The 8,547-nt window shown below is 44.6% G+C and overlaps 1 pseudogene; it reads right to left on the reverse strand.

The window, feature by feature from the left end:
- Positions 1 to 1,793: 1,793 nt before the first annotated feature.
- On the reverse strand, positions 1,794 to 3,504 carry LOC139022425 (Na(+)/citrate cotransporter pseudogene; annotated as a pseudogene).
- Positions 3,505 to 8,547: the final 5,043 nt, after the last annotated feature.

Below are 8,547 nucleotides of genomic sequence, written 5' to 3' on the forward strand. Positions count from 1 at the left end.
CTCATCAAGTTGACCCCCAGAATCCAGCATTCATTCACAAATCTTGCCTGACCGAATATTATTACAATAATTGCAACATGCTGATTTTTTTGACCCAGTACTCCTTCCATATTTATTCAGTAGCACATGGCATTCTGCTGTAAGCAAGAACATTCTATTTCCCCCAATATATTTATTTGTCTATTTATTATCAATATGGAATAAAGAATTCCACCCCGTTGCCCCCACCCAAATCGCTTCTAATTGCTATAGTTGCTATAGTTAATTATTTTGGTGCTGAAATTGTCCCAGGCTGGCTAGCTGGAGTATCTTTAAGCTGTCTTCCATGTCCTTACACATGCCCCCATCAGTTGTTTGAGCACTTAATTTAGAGCATGGCAAGATGTCCTAGGCTCATCTTGTGCCCATTCAGCCAAGCCCTGGAATCAGCCATTGCTCTGAAGAGCCTGGCTCCCTCTAGTGGGCAATGGCATTAGATACCTCGCTCTAGGCACGAGGAGTGCTCATTGCTTGAGAGTGTGGCGTTTGGCCCTTTCAGTGCACAGAGCTAGGAAATATATGCATGCACACAGATTTATTCTATAGTATACATTATATTTCTTATACATTATATATAATATACATTGCCTTTAGTATGCACTTATATGCATATAAGCTAAAACAGGCACACACATAATATCTTTGAAATTATGAATTCACACCAATATCTCCAATTTCCAAACCATCCCTACAGGGTTCTTTCTTGTCTTTCCCCACTTTATGCTTTTATTTATTTATTTATTTATGTCTATTTAAATAATTTTTATTTCTTAAAGTATTACAAAGAGTATTACATATGTCTCCTTGTTTCCACCCCTTGACATTCCCCTGGCCTCCCCTACCCCCCAGTGTCTTGTGTCCATTGGTTATTCTTATATGCATGCATATAAGTCCTTTGGTTGATCTCTTAAACGCCCCCCCCCCCCCCCCCACAAATCCTCCCCAGGCTTCTTCCCACTGTAGTTTGACAGTCTGTTCAATGCTGCTCTGCCTCTGCATCTATTTTTGTTCATCAGTTTATATTGGTCTTTATTATCAGTTTCAGCCTCACCGGGGCCATTTCAGCCTCACCAGGGCCGTTTCAGCCTTACTGGGGCCATCCCGACCTCACCGGGGCCGTTTCGGCCTCACCGGGGCCATCCCAACCTCACCGGGGCCGTCCCGACCTCACCATAGCCATCCCAACCTCACCGGGACCGTCCCGTCCTCGCTGGGGCCATTTCGGCCTCACCGGGGCTGTCCCGACCTCACCGGGGCTGTGCTGACCCCACCGGGGCACTTCATGCTTTTATGTACCTTCTTCCTGATTGAGACACCTGGCTCCCAAATGCATTCACTTGCCTGGTCTTACAATACATCTAAAACTGCTTACAACTGCTTTGCTCATTCATTACAAAAAGCAAGCCTTCTGAAAAACAGTTGAGAATTTGTTTGAAATTCTTGCCCTTGCCTCACCCTACCCCATTCTGCCCCAAACTGAATGTGTATCAATTACTTAGATTAGTTTCTTTCTCTCATCTTTCCTTCCTCCCTCCCTCCCTCCCTCCCTCCCTTTCTCCCTCCCTTCTTCCCTTCTTTATTTCCTCCCTTCTTGTTCTTTTTCTGTTTCACTTAAGATTGGTTATAGTATTTATCTGAAATACAATGAAACGAATGTGGCTCAGTTTTAGTCCCACTTTATTTTCACACATATAATATATGTCTTGCCTGAGTCCTCAGGAAGGCGGGGCTGTGTTATGCTCTTGAGGCTCTTCCTAAGCCTCAATATGAGTCACCTTAGCCCAGTCAGGAAAATTGTCCAGGTCAAATATGGCCCGTCCCCAGGTGTTGATCGCCAGAAACACACATAAGATTCCAATTATCTTCACCATTGTTCCTGTTTTCACCATGTCAGAAACCTTGAGGTGTCCGTTGGCAAACACGATGGCGTTAGGTGGGGTGGCCACAGGCAACATGAAGGCAAAGGACGCACTCAGGGTACAGGGGAGCATGACGTACAGAGGGTTGAGGCCAATGGAACTTGACATGGAGGCAAAGATGGGCAGGAACAGGGTGGTGATGGCCACGTTGCTTGTACACTCAGTGAATACAGCAATGAGCAAGAACACGACCAAGGAGATGGCTGCTGGGGGCAGAACGTGCAAGGGCTCTATCTGCTTCCCCATCCATTCAGACAGCCCCGAGGCCTCGCATCCTTTAGCCAGAGCGAATCCACCCCCCAGCAGCAGCACAATGCCCCAGGGAACTTTCTCCTGGGCCACCTTCCAATCCAGCAGTGCAGGCGGATAAAACGGAGTCTTTCTTTCTTCCTCAGTCTGGCTGCAGAAGTTGAACTTGGGCTTCTGCGAAGGCACAATGAATAGTAATATGGCCACGAAGATGGCCACGGTGGCGTCGGTGACATACTTTGTCTCGCCCTCCGTCCAGGCGACTGACATCCAGCCAGGCATGAAGCCTGGGTCCCGGGAGAACCACAGGGTGACCAGCAGGAGGAAACAGAGCAGGACGTTGCCCTCGGCGAAGGAGAAGGGTCCCAGCTTCCTGTATTCCTCCTGCAACACCTCATGGGCAGCGTCCTCGCTACTCTTTTTCTCCAGACCGCAGCCCCAAACCTTTTTAAAATTGAATCCCATAAGAACACACTGGAGCCAAAACCAGGAGAGCAGCAGCATGATCAGCATGTTGGGGAAGGCAAATCCAAACCAGGAGATGAAGTTCACGGTGTCTTTGCTCTCAGGAAACAGCTCGTGCACCTGGCCCAAGAGCACCATGTTGGGTCCTGTCCCGGTCAGGGTGGCAGTCCCTCCGATGCTGGCCGCGTAGCACACGCACAGTGTCATGGCCTTGCAAATGTTCCTGTCACAATTCTTCTGTGGTCTCATAGCAGGGCCTCCAAAAATCACTTGGCTCCCTGGCAGCTCACCAGTCTTGTCAATGTCCACCAGCTCCAGTTCGCCCAGGCCGGCCTCGCTGGCTGTGCTTGTGGCCTGAATCTGCTGCAGCACGGCCTCCACTATGGGCACCATCATGGCTGTGGCGGCTGCGTTGCTGATCCACATGGAGAGGAAGGCGGTGGCGCCCATGAAGCCCAGCATCAGCTGTGCAGGCTTGGTCCCCACCCAGGAGTGTGCGCAGGGCGATTCTCTTGTGCAGGTTCCAGCGGTCCACGGCCACTGCCACGAGGAGGCCTCCCAGGAACAGCATGTTAGTGTCCTTCATGTACTGGGCACATACCTGATTGGAGTCCAGAACCTTGAGGAGTGGGAAAAGCAAGGCAGGCAAGAGGGCGGTGACAGCCAGAGGGATGACTTCTGTGCACCAGTAAGTGGCCATGATGATGATGACATAGGCACACCTGGCAAACTTGGTGGGCACCAGAATGATGAGTGGCAGCAGCAGTATTGGGGTGAAGAACAAGATCACAAAGGACTTGAACTTGGAGACATACCTCAGTGCCGAAGCCATCATGCTCTGCTTGAGGATTAACCACAGCATGCTCCTTAGTGTTGGGGTCCAACACCAGCAGGTCCAGGGCTTCCCAAAGGTATGGATGGAGTCAGCGAAGAAGGAAGGACACGGAGACAGCGTTCAGTTGATCAGCAGCCTAGCCAGGTTCTCTAGCCAGGATCTCCAGCCAAGTTCTGTGTTTTATTGTCTTGTTACATCTGTATTTATACCAGTTGATTTTAATCCTATCAATTTCTATTCCAAAGGTTAGGGCATTTCTTATCTCCATTCCAGGGAGTAGAGATTATGTAGCTTAAGCGTGATTGTTCGTAGTTAAAGTGATTAACTACCCGCCTGGCACTTAGTTAAGAGGTTTTATTCCCTCCCTAACTTCAGGGAAAAATCCCTACCTGGGGAAACAACCTTTCTTGGAGAGGTGACCTTGGTTAAAACACATAGCACCAAGAAGGGGAGCAAACATATTAAGAACAGTATGCCATATACGGCAGGTCCCTTGAAACATATGCTGTGCAGATGTTTCTTCCCTGCAGCGACTGTGTCAAGCAGCAAGGATGGACCAGCTTCCGGCAATGTCTGTCTGTCTGTATAAGATTAAAGTCTTCAGAAAGTTGAACTGGCCCTAGCCGGTTTGGCTCAGTGAGTAGAGTGTCAGCCTGTGGACTAAAGACTCCCAGGTTTGATTCTGGCCAAGGACATATGCCCCGGTTGCGGGCTTGATCACTTTCCCAGTAGGGGGCGTGCAGGAGGCAGCCAATCAATGATTCTCTCTCATCATTGATGTTTCTGTCTATCTCTCTCCCTTCATCTCTGAAATCAATGAAAAAATATATTTAAAAAAAAGAAAGTTGAAGTGTACACAAACAGGAATACTGGTATTCAGAGATGTCACTTCCTTCCACATCACCTCCATGCCTCCTCCAGCCAACACAATATTAACAAAAACACATGCATTTAACCCAGTGATATGGTTGCTTGTGTGGGAATAAGAAGGAAATAGAGTTAGGGGTGAATGGATCGATCAGTCAATTAATCAAGATGGTGGCTTTGCACCCCAGGTCAGTAATGATCATGTACCATGAACTGAGAGACATGACTGACTGCATGATTATGTACGTAAGGTTAAACAAAAGATTTCCAAAGCCCCAGAGACACACAGCAGCATTTCACAATAAATGCTTTGCAGAACACTAGTCTCATGAGATACCAAGTAGGAGAAAAAACATTTCTGGTCACAAAGAATGGGCCAAAGTACTCATTTGATCTGCTTCTTGGAAGTAATTTCTATTAAGAAACTATGTTTCTATGAGTTTGACTTTTAAAAAAATCTCATAGAAACTGAGTGTAGAAAAGTGGTTAGGTACCAAAGTAAAATAAGCCAGACAGAGAAAGACAAATATTGTATGCTATCACTTATATGTAGAATCTAAACAACGAAATAAAGGAACAAACAAAATAGAAACAGACTCATAGATGCAGAGAACAGACAGGTGGAGACCAGAGGGGAAGGTGTTGGGGGATGGTGTTAAAAAAGGTGATGGGATTGAGAAGTACTGATTGGTAGCCAGTCACAGAACAGTCCCAGGGATGTAAAGTACAGCACAGGGAATATAGTTAACAATCTACAGTAATATAAGCCTAGGTGGTTGTCGCGCCATCACGCCATCATGCTGTCACAATCCATCACCAGGGTGGGCAGGGCTTGATGCTGCGTGTGTGTCACAGGGGCCTGTCCTGGCAGCTGTTCTGTGTGGCTTCTGCCGGGGTTCCCATGGCCCCACACACATTGCAGAGGCAGGACCCCCGCTCTGGCCTACCTCTTTGGGGTGATCGATCATGGGGCTCCCGTACTGTGTGATGGCACAGGCCAGGCTGGGGGACGCACCTCCACCCCCATAGTGCACGAATTTCATGCACTGGGCCACTAGTATTGTAATAATTGTGTATGGTGCCAGGTGGGCACTGGAATTATCGGAGGGAATATTTTGTAACCCATATGAACATCTATCTGCTGTGCTGTGCACTCAAAGCTAATATAACAAAGTGTTGAATGCAAACTGTGATAAAAAAATAAATAAATAAATAAATAAAAATATAAAATAAAATAAAATAAAATAAAATAAAATAAAAATTGGCTACCAGGGGCTGGGTGGTAGGGAAAATAGGTAGAGGTTGGTAGAAGTGTACAAACTTTCAACGGTATGATGATTAAGGTCTGAGGATCTAATGTAAACCACGGTGACTAGAGTTGATAACACTATATTTGTACAAGTAAAATTTACTAAAAGAGTAAAACTTAAACATTCCTACCAAAAAAAAAGATAAATATATAAGGTGATGGATATGTTAAATACATGGGAGAAATCCTTTCCTAATGTGTATGTATGTCAAGTCACCATGATGTACACTTTAAACTTTTATGTGTCAATTATACTTCAATAAAATGGAAATAAAAAAGGAAACTAAGCCTGCTCCCTTACTTGCCATGGGTATCTTTGAACAAATACTTATCTGTTTTTCGAACTAGTCTTCAGAGGGACAATTTTGGGGACTTTGGTTCTATTCACTCACTCAAGAAACAATTATTGAGCACTTCCTTTGTGCTGGCTGTACTTTTTGGTGCTGTGGATGGACAACCAACAAAACAAATAGAGCACCAGTCCTTGTGGAATTCCTACTTCAGGAGGGTTTGTGGGAGTGGGGAGGCAGACAGAAATATCCACAACTGTGCCCCCTGGGGAAGGATGAAGGACGCCTGCTGCTTGCCTTTCCTCCTTTGGGAACACTTCAAATTGACTTCAAAATGCTGACCCAGAAAGAAAAAAAGTGGTGCAATAAATGCTTCAACCAGCCTTGTTGCTAAGCATCAGGTCAAGAGGGAACACACCGAGGGCTCCCCCTTCTACTTCATCTGCATCCATCTGCACAAGCCCAAAATTAAGGGTATAAAATTTAAAAATCAAGGGAAAAATTCTTGAGTTTTTAATCACATTTCCATGTTGATAAAATATTTATGAGCTCTCCTTTAATTAATTAGAATAAACTATGGAACACTGCTGGAAACAAATTGAAAATTTAATAAAGTAAGTTCACTTCCAATTTCTTGTGAAGAAAGAAGCTAATTATATTTAGTTCTGTAATTATAACTTTAATTAAAATATAATGCAAAATATTTCAGAAAGTGAAAACAGTGCTGAGTAATAAAATGGGGCCTTTAAGACAATTTGCTCTTTAGACAAAAATTTATAATTTAAAATGAAGCCTTTAGTGTATCATTTCCCCCAAATTTCATCCTTTTAGTACAAATTTAATTTAACAGCCTTTCTATAAAGACAAATTAATGTTTATTTACTCTTTTAAACCTATTTCCCTCTGTTTGTTGAGTGCTGAGAGTCGCCTTTGCATCTGTCTTTGTCTTCTTTGTAGAGTAGGTTTGAAGAGATGCTCCTGTCCCCCTCGTACATCATTTACAGCACATCCCTTCTGAGTTCGAACATGGCTTCTAACTTACAGTGACTTGAAACGTGGAAGCTCGATGCCCGCAGATGTGTGTGCCCATGTCAGCCCCCTTCAGCTGGAGGCATGGCGATGATTTGATTGCTTCAGGCAGACATCCAGGGAACAGGAAATTTAGATCCTCTAAAATGAAATCAGGACGGGGATGAAATGACCTTCTGGTGATGTTGTTAATAATCATTTGCTCTCAAACACTTCTCAGAGGAATAGAGTTGACTAATAGTTTGCCCAGATATTAGACTAAATTTCCAAATTCTACTGGAATCTGGAGCCATTTGCCATGATGTTGAAATCATATCATTTCTAAAGGACTTTTAGAATGCTTATTGGAAAGCGACTCTGCTTTTACCCAAATCACAGAGGTTTATGGTCGGGAAATGCCAAGCTTGGGAAACCTGCATCTTTTAAACTCAGTATCTTTTCATAGTTCAGCATTCAATGAAAGATTCACTTGGCTTCATCTGAATCAATTTATAACAACTAAAAATATTTATTAAATGCATACTGTATGAAAAGGTTATAGTGTCTGTACAAAAATCTCTCTGAGTAGTTGCTGAAAATCAGATTTCTGTACCATCAGTGTCCTTACACTCAGAGTCGAATTCAGTTAGTTATTCAGTTAGTTAGGAAACATACTAGGTTTTTGTAGGTTTCTAGAGTTGAGTAATTTAGTCCTTAACTCAAAGAATCTATAACCTTAGCGGCTGATGTTAATGGAAGGAGGGATGTAAACAATCAGCACTCTTGGCTTTCCCTCAGGGCAGAACCACCTGCCCTGGGTTGGCTGCATGAGGGAGGAGTAAGTAGGCAGAGGGGACTGCCAGCTCTTTGCACGTGGAGAATCAAGTCCTGTTGCCTATGATTTGGGACTGCTAGGACACAAGGCAATGATGTATCCAAATTCATTTTCCACTTCGTGTTGTGCTTTAGGACCCACAATCTTGAGTGCTCATTCCTAGAATACTGAAGAACATTCCAAAAGCATTTCCCCAAAACACTCAGCATTTCAAACCTCCCGATCTTTCCAGAAGCAATTGGTGGCTTTGGGTGGCTTTGTGTGCTTCTTCTTGGTGTCCTTCACCGTGGTCTACACATACTGGGTGCACTATTTGTTACTGCCTGTTTAGTTGTAATCAATGAGATGCCTTGAAAAAGTATTTGGAAAAGTTTCGCTCATCCTACTAAGCCAACCACAGCAGAAGCACATAGAGAAAAAGCTCATGGTCCCTCTCTTCTCATTCCAGCTACATCCCTGATGTCATGACCGAGAGCAGGCTGGTGTGCACACTTTCCTAGTTTTTGCTGTAGCAGGTTTTAATATTTTTAAACCAGAAATGTTGAAATACTGAACACAATAACCATGCATCTTCTTTTTAGGTTTTGTAAAAGCCAGCACTCCCTGCAGAGCCTGTCTGCTGCCAGGGACCCAGGGACCCAGGGACCCAGGGACCCAGGTGCCGGAGACTATTTATTGTCTTCACTAGCTGAGCATAGAGGAGTCCCCCAAAAGTTAGTAACCTTTGAAGC

The sequence above is a fragment of the Myotis yumanensis genome, unplaced genomic scaffold (assembly GCF_028538775.1).
Source record: "Myotis yumanensis isolate MYYU_CA2020_CCGP unplaced genomic scaffold, mMyoYum1.0.hap1 SCAF_14, whole genome shotgun sequence".
In the NCBI taxonomy this organism is placed as follows: Eukaryota; Metazoa; Chordata; class Mammalia; order Chiroptera; family Vespertilionidae; genus Myotis; species Myotis yumanensis.